We start from the raw sequence: 16,528 nt of genomic DNA on the forward strand, positions 1-16,528 counted from the left end.
GAGTCAAAAGTTGTATTTTGGTACAAAATGACACCAAAATCATATCTGTAAGATGAATAAATCAATATTATGTCCTTTTGGATGCACCTTGTATATACATTCACTAATGAAGATAAAAGCATGTGAAACATTTTATATTATGTCCTTGTTTGTCATACGTAGCTACATACCTTCAGGGAAGTTGTTTCAAACATCCAAATAGAAAACAAATTACAGCAGTTCATTTTTTTAAATAAAAGAAAAAGGCAAGAGAGAGAGAGAGAGAGAGAGAGAGAGGAGAACTTAAATTACTCTTTCAATCTTCCTGAAAAATGTCAGAAACTTAAATTAACTTCTTGTTGGAACTGTTGTTTCTCCTTAGTTAAAATAATAATAATAATAATAATAATAATAATAATAATAATTCAGAAGACTGATTCGCTTTTTCAACTGTGACAAGGTACACACACTAAACATGCAGTTGAAGAAAATAAAAAATAAATAAAAACAAAAACGAATCTAGTTATCAAGCTCATCCTCTTTGTTAACAGAATGCGAAAAAAATTGTTGAATATGATGTACATAAAGTTGATTTCTTGTTTATTTTACAGGGTGAGCAAAAAAAAAAAAAAATCATTGTGCACCTGTAGTACAAGTAATGAAACTCTTAACCTATTCACACAGTTCGCATTGCACAATATTCATATTAATACAGGGTGTTTCGAAACAACACTGACAACGTTTAGAAGGTGATTCCTGACACAAAGATAAGACAAAAAGTCTAGACTAACCTGGTGCACAAATGCTTCGTTTAGGAGTTACAGGCTGCCGAAAACATAAAAAAATGAACTTTTAACGTCCATAGCTCCAAAAACTTCAGAACTTACCATAGTTGGGTTAAGACTTCACCTAGGAACTAATGTGAACTATCCAAAAATGCATGTTTTAGAATCCTAAGATACTCACGGAACAATTTTTATAGAGGGACTTTGGCTACGGGCATATAGCCTGAATTACTCACCAACTACTTTTATAAAAACTGTTGCGGAAGTACAGTAGGATTTTGAAACATGGATATTTGCATAGGACACATACATATATTAGTTCTTAAGTGAAGTCTTGACCCGATTACAATAGATCCCATAGTATTGGAGCTAAGGACCTTAGAGTTAATTTTTTCATGCTTTCGGGAGACTATAACTCCGAAATGATGGATTTCCGCACCCAGGTTGATCTATACTTTTCGTCTTATCTTGGTGTCAGGAATCACTTCCCAAACGTTGTCAGTGTTGTTTTGAAACACCCTGTCATACGAGGCCTGGTCATAAAGTTGCTACTATCATCTCGAATAATGAAACGTAGCACTAAGTTTCGTATAAAATGAAATGTTGTGTCTTTCAGGTTTCTTGTACAAGTTACATCACTCTTTACCCAGGAACCAGGCACGTATGCAGGAATTTATTTGAAAGGGGTCAAAATTCAATATGAAGATAAATTATATTAATTTGTAAAATCACCTATAAAATTATACTGAATTTACAGGAAAGTCGGAATTTCTGGAGGGAAGGTTTGGTCCCCCTGCGTACGTTCCTGCCAGGAAAACTTAATAATTTCGCTAGTAAGTATCCATAAACAAAACCATCATTGGCACCCCAGCTAATATGTATAACGTATATTAAAAAATATGTACGTACATAAAGGGTTAAGAAAGTCTGTAATTTAGCAAAAAGAAGAAGAAAAGAAAGAAGCTATAACATTCAAACGATTCAGGACGAAAAAAAGTATAATAATAATAATAATAATAATAATAATAATAATAATAATAATAATAATAATAATAATAATAATAATAATAATAATAATAATAATAATAATCGACAAGGATGGGATTCAAACTCACTGTATTGGCAGTCCAAAACCTTAATCACTCAGCCCCCTCATCCATTATATTTTCTTTTCAGTTTTAGTTGTTCGATTCCCGGTGGGGGCACTCGGTCGAAAAACTGTAAAAAAAACTTCAGGATAGCCCTCCTGAATGAGGTTTTCATAATTCACACCAGGCAATTGCCAGAGTGGTACTTAATATATAGAGCCCACGCCGCTTTCTTCCTTCCTTCCCTTTCCCGGATAGAGTGCTCGTCGAGGGACGTCAACCTCATACGTGACGGGCTAACATGGTCATAGATGCTGAAAGCCCAAAAATCTATTGGATTAGCAGTCCAACGCCTTAACCACTCGGCCACCTCGTCCGTTGAACATATATTTTCTACTTTTAGTTATATTGGAAGTATAAGTAATCTAACGGAAAGGAGAAAAGTATAAAACTATACGACGAGGATGGGATTCGAACCCACGGGGGCAGAGCCCATTGCATTAGCAGTCCAACGCCTTAACCACTCGACCACCTCGTCCGTTGAACAAATATTTTCTACTTTTACTTATATGGGAAGTATAAGTAATCTAACGGAAAGGAGAAAAGTATAAAACTATACGACGAGGATGGGATTCGAACCCACGCGGGCAGAGCCCATTGGATTAGCAGTCCAACGCCTTAACCACTCGGCCACCTCGTCCGTTGAACAAACATTTTCTACTTTTAGTTATATTGGAATGGAAGTATAAGTAATCTAACGGAAAGGAGAAAAGTATAAAACTATACGACGAGGATGGGATTCGAACCCACGCGGGCAGAGCCCATTGGATTAGCAGTCCAACGCCTTAACCACTCGGCCACCTCGTCCGTTGTACAAATATTTTCTACTTTTACTTATATGGGAAGTATAAGTAATCTAACGGAAAGGAGAAAAGTATAAAACTCTACGACGAGGATGGGGTTCGAAACCACGCGGGCAGAGCCCATTGGATTAGCAGTCCAACGCCTTAACCACTCGGCCACCTCGTCCGTTGAACAAATATTTTCTACTTTTACTTATATGGGAAGTATAAGTAATCTAACGGAAAGGAGAAAAGTATAAAACTATACGACGAGGATGGGATTCGAACCCACGCGGGCAGAGCCCATTGGATTAGCAGTCCAACGCCTTAACCACTCGGCCACCTCGTCCGTTGAACAAATATTTTCTACTTTTACTTATATGGGAAGTATAAGTAATCTAACGGAAAGGAGAAAAGTATAAAACTATACGACGAGGATGGGATTCGAACCCACGCGGGCAGAGCCCAGTGGATTAGCAGTCCAACGCCTTAACCACTCGACCACCTCGTCCGTTGAACTAATATTTTCTACTTTTAGTTATATTGGAAGTATAAGTAATATAACGGAAAGGAGAAAAGTATAAAACTATACGACGAGGATGGGATTCGAACCCACGCGGGCAGAGCCCATTGGATTAGCAGTCCAACGCCTTGACCACTCGGCCACCTCGTCCGTTGAACAAATATTTTCTACTTTTACTTATATGGGAAGTATAAGTAATCTAACGGAAAGGAGAAAAGTATAAAACTCTACGACGAGGATGGGATTCGAAACCACGCGGGCAGAGCCCATTGGATTAGCAGTCCAACGCCTTAACCACTCGGCCACTTTTTTTTTTTTTTTTTTTTTTTTTTTTTTTTTTTTTTTTTTTTTATATTGTTCTTTAAGGATTACAGAGTAATTACATATGGAATACAATATACTATAACAGCAGGAGTATTACATGATTACAGGATGAATATACAAATAATATTTACAGCATTTATACAGTAGAGAAGTGTCACACAGATATCGACAAATAGGTTACAAGAGTGCTAAAATCGTGATTTGATGGAGAGAAGTAGAATTTTACCATGCTATTTTTGAACTTCAAATATATTCAGAAAGTACAATGTCCAGGTAGTTCGCAAATAGCTTTTTCTTTCTAGCGGGCGGAAAGTGTCTGTATTGAGCGCACAAGAAATCTTGATAGTCTGTTACAAAGCGTAGTTTTGAGGATTGTAGTATGTATTCAATCGTATGAGCTGCTAACCAGGTAATTGAATTGAGTTTAGTGGTTGGATAAAAGTGAAAGTCCGGTAGAACGAATATGCGAACTGTGGTAAGAGTAGGAACTGTACGGCAGATTTTGCTGACAGCTGTTTGGAATTTGAGCCATATTGTCGCTGCAGATCCACATTGAATTAAGCGATGCACAATATCATCTTCATTACCACATGTGACACAACTAGTAGTGTCACTAAATTGGAGACGGTGCTTTTTGGCATTCGTGGGGAGAAGCTCATTGACAACAGTGTACCAAGTCGATTGAACAGATCGTGGAATGTGACGAGCAAACACATTGCCCCAAATCTGGGACCAATTGTTGTTTGGATGTTTCAGTTCCATACGAGGAGGCTCAAGGTTCAGCTGGTTGAGGAGCAATATATAAAAGCACTTCACTGAAGTTATTGATGCTTGTTGTTCAGCACTCATATAAATATAATCAGCAACCACGTCTCTGAAATACCAGTAGCAACAAGGGATTGAATTAATATGGAGAGGCAAGTTTTTACCTATACGTTCGATACAATCAGCTAAGATACCATGGCTGACCCAATTTACATTGTGTTGAATATTTTCTAATGATCGAAACTTGAATAAAGCAGTAGCTTTACATTCAATATGAACAAGACCCAAACCTCCATGTCTGGTGGGTAGACATGTATATGGGTATTTGACTCTGAAGACGTGACCGTGCCAAAGAAACCAATTTCCAACACTGGTAAGACGTTTCGCAATGTGTGAGGGCATAGGTAGGATCTGGGCTAGATACCATAGTTTGGAAAATGCGAAAACATTTAGAAAATACACTCTGGACCGTAAACTGAGTTGACGGGATCTGTGAAGTGGGAGAACATGTCGCACAGTATTAACTAACTGGTTGTAATTTAACTGTATGGTTTCAGCAAGGAGAGGCGTGAAGGTTATCCCAAGGATTTTTAATTGGTCGACCGTTCGTATTTGTGTGATAAAAGAGTTCTGTACAAGTGGCAGTATTTTAGTCTTTGCACGATTTACCAGTGTGCCAGACATATTCACATAATCTTCAATGCATGCTTCTACAGAATGAAGATCCTCTTGGTCACGTAAGAACACCGTCACATCATCCGCATAACTGCAAACTTTTAATCCATTATTATGAAAAGAAATCCCTTGTATATGTGCTGCAATGTGCCAGAGTAGAGGACTAAGGGAAATAATAAAAAGGGTCATGCTCAGAGGACAGCCTTGTCGGACACTGCGTTTGATTTTTATGGGCTCACTCAAAAATCCGTTTATTTTAAGTTTTGTTTGTGCTTCATCATAGAGTACACGAATCCATCTGATGAATTTCTCTCCTATGCCAAACTTTTGTAGAAGCGCCCATAAATAGGCATGATTTACTCTATCAAATGCCTGATGGAAATCAATAGATAAAACCGCAGGAGTGCTAGAGGAAGCTTGGCAACTAGCAATTACATCCCGAATCGTTTGCAGAAGATGATAGATTTTCCTATCTCCTACACTTGCAAATTGGTATGGCCCTGCCAAGGATTCCAAATATGGTTGTAGTCTGTTATTCAAGCAGCGGGCCAGAATTTTATAGTCAGAGTTCATTAGTGTGATGGGTCGGTAATCAGTAACTAAAGTCGCAGTATTTACTTTGGGAATAAGGACTGTCACTCCTGGAGATTTATACTTTTGCACAGGCGCATCACTGAAATATTCATTGACTATGTCTGTTAATGTGTCTCCTATCAAAGGGAAGAAGCGTTGGTACCATTCAGCTGGAAGTCCATCTAGACCAGGAGATTTGTTAGAAGGGGCATTCATCACAGCAGATTCTACCTCTGCTTTCGAAATCGGGGTGTCCATCGCTCTAGCTGAATCATAATCGAGCACTGGAGAAAGGTTGTGGAAAATCTGTTGTTGGGTGTTTGCTTCGCCGCAGTCACCAAATAGGGAACTATAGTAGGTGTAAAACGCTGTTTTGATTTCAGAGAAAGAGGAAAATGTGTTCCCTTCGTCATCTTGAATGCGTGCTACTAATTTACTCGCACCACGCTTATACTCCTGTATAACATGATGTAGGGATGGCTCTTCTTCGAGGTCGAATATAGGAGATTTACTTCTGATAAGTACACCTTTCATTCTGTTTCTGGTCATGGTTAAAAGTTTTGCTTTAAATTTATTAACAGTACATAGAAGCGTACGATCAGAAAGTGCTGAATGTTGAGCATCACATAAACATCTGTAATAAAAATTGTACAGGTTGCGATCATCTCGACTCTTCTCTGACGAATACCATCTGGAAAAACTAGAAACACGAGGTTTCAGATATTGATGCCACCATTCGCTGAGCGTTCGAAAATGTCGTCGTTGTGTCACCCAATAGTGCCATTTAGCTGTAAAAGCTTCACAGTAATTAGTGTCAGCGAGAAGGGAAGTGTTGAAGTGCCAGTATCCTCTACCACGTTCAATTTTGACATCAGGAATTTTCAAAGATATGGCGTATGCGTGATGATCAGAAAAGATGGTAGGAGTTACTTCTACGTCTATAATCTTTTTAGCTAGGCTGGGAGACAAATAGATACGGTCAATTCTGGAAGCTGAATTATTCCGAACGTAAGTATATCCACGTTCATGTGGACGTTTCAATGGCCAGCTGTCTTGTAAGTGAAACCCTTTAACCAGTTCATTTAAGGTAGGACAGTAGTTAAAACCAGGAGATTGGTCTTCAGGACGGAGTACGGCGTTGAAATCTCCAGCCAGTAAAAAATGGTCAGTGTTTGAGGAGAAGGCAGAGGGAACATCATGTACATAAAATTCATTCCTTTCTACACGATGTTGTGATCCGGATGGTGAATACAGATTTACGAGCTTTATGCTTCCTAACGTGCCAGTCATTATTCTGCCGGTTGGGTGAAATATTTCAGGTGTGAAGTTTACGTCACTCTTGACCACTATTGCAGTACCTGTGCCATTGGTGGTGTAATTATTATAAACTGTATAAGCTGCACCGAGATTTAGCCTTTCTAAGCCAACTTCCTGTAGTAGCGCGACATCTATATGCGACTGACTTAGAAAATCACGTAACGAAAATTCTTTCGTAGGTGACTGCAGGTTGTTAATATTGATAGTAGCTATTTTAATAGACATGATGATGAAAAAGAAAAACATTGTAGAAAAATGTAAATCGGTTTGTAAGGACATCATATTTTACACAAGCTAATGAAATCAGGAAGAATCGATATGCTGAATAGAAATATCCTACAAACTGCACTATTACTGGAAACGGAAATGTCATACAACGTTCAATGTTGTCAAGAAATTGACAAACAGGAAAAGACACGAAGCGTATACTGTACACAACTAACCTAAGGTTAGAGTACTTACTTTTTATCGGAGGAACATGTAGAAACGCTATGTTCAGACTGTTGATCACTTCTCTGAGAGAGGGCTTTACTCAGTTCTTGTCGTTTGGTGCGTTTACGTTTAGTATGGTCGGGGGAACTGGGTGCACTTCTTACTGTTTCTCGTGGAGACGGGTAGGCCTGCACTTGATCATCTGCTGGAAGACTGAGAACGGGGGAAGACAGAGACGAAGCACTGAGAGTTCCTAAGATTGGTTGAATGGGGGTTGCACTTTCATCGGTAATCATGGTACTGGAATCATCTTCTGGACAAGAGGGTAAGGAAGTAATCATATTTGAAGGGGTGCCAAGTGGAGAGGGAGTTGAACGTTGAGGTTGCGGTTTTGCCTCCGGAATATCACCTGGTTGTTTGTTCAGAGAGGGGCGCTCATCAGCCTCATTATCACATGAAAAGGTTTTGTCACGATCAGCAGCACATTGAGACATGAGGGGTGGAAAATCACTGGTATTGTTGATATCAGATGACACAGGTGTTACGGTATTATGCTCACTAACATGGGAAACACAACTTTCGGACACTGAAACCTTTGGAGACACTGCAGGTAAACTTGCTTCACTTCCTCGTGGCAGAATAGGTGGGGCAAGGTTGGAAAATTTCGGAACAAAATCCGGGGGTGATGTCAAATTGGAGGGCTTTGGAACAGATACTCGTCCAGCATAACTCAAGGTACCAGAAACAGCCTGTGGGGGAGGACGGAGTGGACATGCGGAGTGTAGATGTTGGAGAGAATTGCAGCGTAAGCATGTCTTTTGTTGACCGGGATAGGTAACACAATATCTACTGTTCTGAATACTTATGAACGAAGGGATGGCATGTTTCAGTTCCATTTTGATCAACTTAGTACCTGTTCGTATAGGGTAGACATGGTCGGCTGAATAAAGTTCATCCTGTATACTATATATCTTGCCGTATTTCTCAAAGACATCCCTGACGTCATTATGTGACAACTCCAAGGGAGTAACATGCAGTTTCACTGTTAGAATGCTAACATTTGCCCAAGTTACTTTTATGTCATATGAACTTTGTGAATCGCGAAACTTTACAACACCATTTGTATCACGAAGGATTTTTTCACATAAATGTAAAGAGACCAATTTGACAAAAATACATTTACGATACATGTCCATTTCGATACTCAACACTTGATCAACAGTAAAGGCGAAGGTGTTATGCAACCACTCATGAATTACAAGAGACGTAGGGCGCTCAGAGACAGGGCCAAAATCAAACTTCAGAGTGTTTACTCGTTTGAGAGTTGACATCTTTAAATGGAGCACAGTATTCAAAAGGAAAAAAACGAAAACTTAACAAAAGCAAAAAAAAAAAAAGCACTTGAAAAAAATTAATAGAAGCTTCACTATATCAAACAATGGGAAAACAAACACTCACACGTAGAAAGCGAGGTATTTGACAACCAAACACTACGAAGTGAATCAGCCACCTCGTCCGTTGAACAAATATTTTCTACTTTTACTTATATGGGAAGTATAAGTAATCTAACGGAAAGGAGAAAAGTATAAAACTATACGACGAGGATGGGATTCGAACCCACGCGGGCAGAGCCCATTGGATTAGCAGTCCAACGCCTTAACCACTCGACCACCTCGTCCGTTGAACTAATTTTTTCTACTTTTAGTTATATTGGAAGTATAAGTAATCTAACGGAAAGGAGAAAAGTATAAAACTATACGACGAGGATGGGATTCGAACCCACGCGGGCAGAGCCCATTGGATTAGCAGTCCAACGCCTTAACCACTCGGCCACCTCGTCCGTTGAAAAAATATTTTCTACTTTTACTTATATGGGAAGTATAAGTAATCTAACGGAAAGGAGAAAAGTATAAAACTATACGACGAGGATGGGATTCGAACCCACGCGGGCAGAGCCCATTGGATTAGCAGTCCAACGCCTTAACCACTCGACCACCTCGTCCTTACAATTTTCCTTTACTAGCTTCAATGCGTTTCCACTTTTCATCGTCCAACCGGAAATCTGTTTTTTTCTTCTTTCTCGTATTTATTCCAAAAAGAAAATACACAACGTATTGTGTTGCTTAATTACGTCTTTCTGGTTAATTGTTGGTTTACTCCTTTTCCGTCAATTACTTGATTTTTCCTTTCTCATTTTTCTTTTCTTTTTTTTTTAACAAGGAGGAAACGTAAAGGAAAGAATCAAAAAGAAGCACGATATAGGCCATCTATAGGCAGTGGCGGCGTAAGGGTGGGGGAGCGGTGCCCCCGCCCTGGGCCCTACTTTTTGGGGGCCCCCGACGGTAGGTAAAATATAATTAGTAAGGAACCTTGTTAGCATGAGCCGTACAAGGGCCGTCAAGGTTTATAATCCACACCTTCCCTAAATGTAAACGCAATTACCGGTCACTGTCAATCAATATTACGCCAAATAACGGATGAAACAAGAGAAATATCTGTCCAATAAAGCTAATCAGAGCTGGATTTCCGTATAAGCTAAATAAACTATAAGCTTCGGGCCTCACTTTCTTGGGGACCCGAAAGAAATTTAAAGAAAAAACTGAATGTAGATTAAAAATAAATAAAATAAAAGTTTCATTATGTTGGAGGCTCCCAAAGAAATTTAAAGGAAAAAGCTCTGAATATATCGTAATTGAAAAATAAAGTAAATGTTTCATACTCTTGGGGCCCCCCAAAGAATTTTAAAGGAAAAGGCTGAATGTAGACGAAAAAATAAAACAGACGTTTCACTTTCTTGGGGTCCCCAAGAAATTTTTTTTTTTAAAAAGTTCAATGTTGGTGAAAAATAAGTAAAATAAAAGTTTTACTCTCTTGAGGCCCCAAAGAAATTTAAAAAAAAAATGTATGTGGATTAAAATGTGAATAAAATAAGTTTCATTCTGTCAATAAGCTCAGAGAAATTTAAAGGAAAAGCTGAGTGTAGATTAAAATGTAATGAAAGTCAAAGTGGATATGATTTCCTTGTTCAGGTCAAGTCTTCAGATATTAATGGTGTTAACCAGGGCCTGTAACTGAATAAGAGTTTGAAACTCATATCCTGAGATTGAAGGCATTTTTGGATACGATCAATTTAAGAGATTTACAGACCAGTAAAGTGATGAAGTTAAATGACTGGATGTTTGCAAGAAGAAGACTAGCATCTCCTGTAGTATCAAGCTTTTCAATCGAAGTGGCCCGTAGATCTTCCAACAGATCAATTACCTCATCCAATTGACTAGAAAGTGCCTTTAAAGCTTCTGCTTTTGAACTCAATCTAGTGTCATTTTCACGTATCAGACCAATCTTTACGTGATTTTGCAGCAATTCCATCGGTGAGTAGATCTAGAGAAGAATACCAACAAACGTTCCATTGCTCCGAACAAAGTCACCGCCAAAACTTTAACGTGCGCAGCATGTAAGCCACAAGGTTGAATGAATTATTGTTACAAGGAACGAAAATGGCCAAAAGACTTATATTCCGTATGAAAGTTTGAACTCCAGAATATTGCCCGGCCATTGTAGCCTGATTATCACATGATTGGCCTCTGGAATCTTAATACCAAACCTGTCACATTGAAGTTTCTTCAGTATTTCAGCAGAAATACTCTCAGCAGTCTTTTCTGAGGGAAAGAAGTTGCAGGGAATAGTACATAACTGTGGGTACACAGTAGAAGGAGATGCATGCCTGGAGAAGCAAAGAATGAAACCTGACTGCACAGGCCGAAATGAATCGTTCTATCAATGAAATTCTAGATGAGATTACACAACAAATGATTATTTTACACAGATGCATGACCTGAACGACAGATTTGGATTCCTGTGTTCTATGGTCAACTTTGTGCAGCAGCTAGATAATGAGAGCGAGGAAAGACTAAAAGCATGTTGCTCTGATTTGGCTTTGTTCTACCTGAATGACCTGGATGGCTTATTATTATTTCAGGATTGTAAGGATTTAATCCGTTCACTAAGGTGTGCTCAGAAAGCTAAAGAACAACTTGACTTTCCACCACAATGTATCCTGATATATGTATCTTCAATGGGGCTTGAAATTTACTAAAGTTTGGCAACCGCTCTTCAGATTTTGATAACACTGCCCGTATCTGTCGCATCATGTGAAAGGTTTCTCACCAAAATGAAATTGATAAAGTCATACTTGCGTTCCACAATGAGTCAGTAAAGATTCACGAATCTGGCCATTCTTTTTATCGAAAATAAAATAGCATGCACTGGATTCTGATAACATAGTTGAGATTTTCGCTGCTACCAAAGCAAGGAAGGTATCATTCTCAATGTTGGTGGAACATAGGTTAATATGGTAGTGGATCTACTGTCGAAAGTAGTTTCATGTTTCAAGTAAAGGCAATAAAAATACAAAAGTACCAAAAGAAAGTGAAATCTTTGTTTTACGTCCCACGATTATGCCGGTTAGGCTAAAGGGGACGGTGATGATGAGAAATGAATGAAAATGACTTTAAAGTAATGCAGCCTAAACATGATTTATGAATGTTAGCATTTAAATAGAAGGTCAAGTTAGTAAATTTAACCACCATCATCGTGAAATCTGTTTCCAACAACAAATATTTATTTTAAATGATATAGCTGTGACAGATTTTGCCGCCTCTAACAAACACACGTGTTGCACATATGGTAGAGTCGACTCTGATAACAATTTCATATCTAGTTTGTTGACACGAGCCCCGCAGAATGCATTTCAAAACCCGGCAAACTGGACGGCGCCTGGAGATATGGCAACCCAAGTTGTCACATTCTTTGATATGCAATATGGCAGCGAACAAGGTAACAGCTAAAATCTCCGTGTGCCTTGCCGTATTTTTCCCCCTTCCAACAATCAAGGTTTGGTTTAATGTTTTCTACACCGTTCTAATTGTGTGTGTAATTCCACACTTTTGGAGCACCTTATACATTATGAACATAATCAGTAGAGAACGGATTTTAAGGTGCAGCACCTTTTCTAAAAATATGGTTGTTATAACAACCAAAGTTCAAAATATCTATTTCCGGGCATAAAACGAACTGAAATGAACGCACTTTGTTACACCTTTTTAATGAATGTTGCACCTTTTTTGCTAGATTCACAAAATTTCCCTTTTTCTTACTTCTTTTAGCCTTCAGCACCTTTATTGTCCCTTTTTTCTCTCTTTTTTAAAAATTTTGACAGAACAATAGGTTTTATTTCAATCTACTTTACACATAACATTCCATAAATTTAGACGCAATCTTGCCGGATTTGCTAGGGATAAATTTGAACTGAAGTTGCGAAACAAGCCGGACATAGTTTGCAACGTCAACTAAACTTCCTGTCCATGTGCTTACAAGATGTGTACCACTGGTTTCCGTTGATGTCGAGCGAAGTTTCCCCACATACAAGGATCTTCTGAGCTCCAAGCGACACAAATTAACTTTTGAAAGCATAGAAATGTTTCGCATAATCAAGTATAATCAGTTGCTTAAAACCCAGTAAGTAACAGTTTCTCATGCCACAATATTTCTAAATTAAAGTTTTCTATTTTAAATACCTAGTTTGTTTTAACCACAATTTTATTACAAGAATGTCGAATGTTGTGCACGTTTGCGATGAAATAAAACAATTTTGCAATTTATGTCAAATGTTTAAAACGAAGATTTTAACAATATTTGCTGTTGTAATGAATAGTGTGGAGGTATACAATTTTGTTATATTATTTTTGGTAATAAAAATTCATATTTATTTAAAATCAAAATTAAAAAAATAAAATTATAGTAATAATAAAATATTGTTATACCGTACACACACGTGTATTTATTTATTTATTTATTTACGTCAATAATTAATAAATGTATTAAATATAATTACTAAATGTTATAGCTAAACGCTAAATCATCAATTTATATATTTATTATAATTTGTAACATTGTATACAAAATATAAAAAATCATCAATATAAAATAATATATATAACATTAACACACTTTAACTATAACATAACTGTCAAATTTACAAAAATTATTAATCTAAAAATTTAATCACAATATAATTCAAGTTAAAACCAATATTTCACCAATAGCTAAAATAAACAAAAAAATCAGTAAAACAAATTCCAATGTGTCTAAAAAAAACCTCTCATTAAAAAAAATTAAAATCAAAAATAAAACAAAAATAAAAAAAAACACTTTAAAAGCCGTTGGCAATTTAGCAATAAACTGCAATCCTTCCATTTCAAATAAATCAAAAAAATCTATCCTTTATCAACAACAACCATAAACTTAAAATATAGTTGGCATCTAATCAATCACTACAACCTGCCAACTATCCAAACTAAGAAATCCTATATCACAAAATATAATCATCAAATCCAAACACTCATCATAATCACAAATATATATATCTCAGCTATATGCAAATTATTCATAACAAAATTTCTAAATATTAGCAATATATAATCTAACTAATTATACTTCATTCATACATAAACATACACACTAACACTTTAATATTATTAAAAATAATACATTTCTTAAATAAAACTCAAATGTGTAATCTTTACCTCTCATTTCACTTCAACCTACTCATTTCAAACAATAAATAATAACAATCTCCAAACATCTTAATTAAATCATCCCCATACAATTTAAACACAACATAAAAAAAATTGTTAATAGAGAATGTTCATGTAACTGTATACTATAGCATTTAATAAAGGTCCTATTAAGTGCTTTTTTGCACCTTTTTGAGCGTTTTTTCAGCCCCTTTTATTCCCTATTTCCTACCACATTTTTGCACCTTAAAATCCGGTCCTTAATAATCAGACTGTTTTGTGCGTCGATGTGTGATGCTATGTATATATATTTAATATGAATGGGTTACGAATAAAAATTTTTGTATGGAAATTATGAGATTGCGCTCGTTGAGAGGATTTGCGAAAAGGCAAAGAACAAGAGAAAGCCAACAAAAATAAAAAAGGAAACTCGAGACGAAAATGAGATCCGAGAAGAAAGAAACTGGTTCGCACCTTCTTTCCTTGACGAGTTTTCTTTCTTTCTTTCTTTCTTTCCGTCGCACACAATAAGCTTCTTTGGTTCGGACGTGAGTTGTGTTACAGAATATTATAGTGAATAATTCAACAATGTTGCCAGATACTTTTCCTCGTTCAATCACAGTCAAATAATACATAATGAAAGGAATTAGAATGATGAAAACGAAATTGAAGTAAAAGGTTGAGAAGATATGACTGACAGTTAATTATTTTAATCCATTTATTGAGTTCTTGTTAGATGTACGGTACTTGTTAAAGTACAAAAAGACGTTGTTAAAAGACCATTTGTCAATATTTGCTACGGACACTTTTAATGACCAGGCTACAAATATTATATGGGTGAAAAGTAAGAGTGGTAATAGTCAAGTATTTCAGAAGAAGGTGTGGCAATTACAAAAGAGAGATCTCCAAACTGTATGTTGCGAGAAATCAGAGCAAAGATATTTTCTCCCACAACACAAAGGATCAGGATCTCCATTCCAGTGGTCCCTTTTCGAAAAGAAGTTGACATACCAAGAGAATCACGTCCAATGATGCGAAGTAGTGGCGTATTTAGGGGGCCTATTGGGCTCAAGCCCGCCCCAAGAAATAAATTTGTCAGTTTTTCGCACTCCGTGTGCAACAATAATTCTTCTTATCATTTCTAAGAATTTCATTGACTTTCCATTTTCTTATGCTCTTTGTTCAGAAATAATAATGTATTTATCAAATTTCATTCCATCTAAGAATTTCCTTTTTTCCTTCTTCCGTCCATTCTACTCTTCTGTTTCTTTTTCTTAGTTGTTACTTTCTTTTGTTTCTCCTATCATACTTTCGACGGTTGTTAGTTGTGATTGAAATCAGCCGTCGTTAGTAACACCAAAACTAAGAGGCGCTGATAAGCAAAACTAGTGTTCCACACTAACTTGCATGAATATCAACATAATGGGACTTTAGTTATTATAGCTAAGCAATATTTACATCATTTAGTTATAAAGAAAGGTAAGTGTTTGAATTAAAGAAAATCAAGAAGGGTGGGAATAAGTAACTCGGAAGTTAGGTAGGCCAATAGGATTCTTCCTTTTTATTCTATGAACAGAATAAAATGTTAGATTCAGTGCTAAATTTGTGTGTGTATCATATCACATAAGGTTCAACAGTACGCAATTCTTGTATTAAAACTGCAATCAGTATATTGCAACTTCAACTTGTCTCAACATTTTCTTTCAGGTAAAAACATACACAGATAAAACTAAGTATTTCCATTTTTTGTTCTAAAATGAAATCAATTAAATTGAAATGAGATTACAAATATTCATCGTGTGTTTGGAGAAGTGTCATTTCAGACTTTGCAGAAAGTTGGGGTAAGACCCTCCACAGACATACGAGTTTAACGTTTTTTCCTGGTATATTAGTAGACAATCGATTAAAATATATTTAATTCTCAAACTCAGGTGGACAATTGCCCCCCCTGCTTCCCCAATAACGCCCTTGTGTGTTTGGGCTTTAAAGGGTGAAAAGGAAAATTATAAGTACTTACAGTCACGTGTTGTGCATTGGCCACCAAGCAAAATCTTAAATACGCCACTGATGCCAAGTTGAAACGTTATCAAATCTCATCTTGAGAATCGTTTCTCAAAATTTAATTCCTTTTAAGGTTATTTTTAACGTCTAAATTGTTTGTATCTAAAACGGTAGATGGCGCCACCGTCACCAATATTAACATATACAACTAATAAAATTAAAACGGAATGGAAAGTTCAAATATCAAATTTAATATTTGTAACCTTAAGGGATTCCGAAGTATAGGTATCTTATAACAATTGTAACCCACCTCTTTTCTAACAATTATTTTCTTCCCTTCCAGGTCAGATATACAGGGTGTCCCAAAAGTCTCCTGACATAGGGTAACTCTGTTATTATCAGAGTTACAACAAAATATAAGAAGGGAAACGGTCTCTAAATATGATGTTTTCAATCTAAAGTGAAGGAATTTTTCAAATCGGACCAACCGTTTGGGCTGTACACTTTTTAGGCCCCTAATGCTAAATGAAAATGCAACGTTGCCATTTACCTGGACCCACAACATAAGTAGATAAAGTTATTGTTTCAAATAGAGGCTGACCATCAACATAGCGTAAAAGACAGTAACTTCATTCATTTATGTTGTGGG

At 36.7% G+C, this 16,528-nt stretch overlaps 10 non-coding genes across 10 annotated transcripts; all 10 read right to left on the reverse strand.

Annotated features, from left to right (window-relative positions):
- Nucleotides 1-2,308: 2,308 nt before the first annotated feature.
- TRNAS-GCU (transfer RNA serine (anticodon GCU)) lies at nt 2,309-2,390 on the reverse strand. Its single transcript has one exon. It is a non-coding gene; the product is annotated as a tRNA-Ser (tRNA).
- Nucleotides 2,391-2,470: 80 nt separating this feature from the next.
- TRNAS-GCU (transfer RNA serine (anticodon GCU)) lies at nt 2,471-2,552 on the reverse strand. The gene has a single exon. It is a non-coding gene; the product is annotated as a tRNA-Ser (tRNA).
- An 85-nt stretch (nt 2,553-2,637) lies between these two features.
- On the reverse strand, nt 2,638-2,719 carry TRNAS-GCU (transfer RNA serine (anticodon GCU)). Its single transcript has one exon. It is a non-coding gene; the product is annotated as a tRNA-Ser (tRNA).
- An 80-nt stretch (nt 2,720-2,799) lies between these two features.
- On the reverse strand, nt 2,800-2,881 carry TRNAS-GCU (transfer RNA serine (anticodon GCU)). The gene has a single exon. It is a non-coding gene; the product is annotated as a tRNA-Ser (tRNA).
- Nucleotides 2,882-2,961: 80 nt separating this feature from the next.
- TRNAS-GCU (transfer RNA serine (anticodon GCU)) lies at nt 2,962-3,043 on the reverse strand. Its single transcript has one exon. It is a non-coding gene; the product is annotated as a tRNA-Ser (tRNA).
- An 80-nt stretch (nt 3,044-3,123) lies between these two features.
- Nucleotides 3,124-3,205, reverse strand: TRNAS-GCU (transfer RNA serine (anticodon GCU)). Its single transcript has one exon. It is a non-coding gene; the product is annotated as a tRNA-Ser (tRNA).
- An 80-nt stretch (nt 3,206-3,285) lies between these two features.
- Nucleotides 3,286-3,367, reverse strand: TRNAS-GCU (transfer RNA serine (anticodon GCU)). The gene has a single exon. It is a non-coding gene; the product is annotated as a tRNA-Ser (tRNA).
- A 5,532-nt stretch (nt 3,368-8,899) lies between these two features.
- On the reverse strand, nt 8,900-8,981 carry TRNAS-GCU (transfer RNA serine (anticodon GCU)). Its single transcript has one exon. It is a non-coding gene; the product is annotated as a tRNA-Ser (tRNA).
- An 80-nt stretch (nt 8,982-9,061) lies between these two features.
- Nucleotides 9,062-9,143, reverse strand: TRNAS-GCU (transfer RNA serine (anticodon GCU)). The gene has a single exon. It is a non-coding gene; the product is annotated as a tRNA-Ser (tRNA).
- Nucleotides 9,144-9,223: 80 nt separating this feature from the next.
- Nucleotides 9,224-9,305, reverse strand: TRNAS-GCU (transfer RNA serine (anticodon GCU)). The gene has a single exon. It is a non-coding gene; the product is annotated as a tRNA-Ser (tRNA).
- Nucleotides 9,306-16,528: the final 7,223 nt, after the last annotated feature.

Source organism: Thermobia domestica, chromosome 14, assembly GCF_964235325.1.
Source record: "Thermobia domestica chromosome 14, izTheDome1.hap1.1, whole genome shotgun sequence".
Classification (NCBI taxonomy): domain Eukaryota; kingdom Metazoa; phylum Arthropoda; class Insecta; order Zygentoma; family Lepismatidae; genus Thermobia; species Thermobia domestica.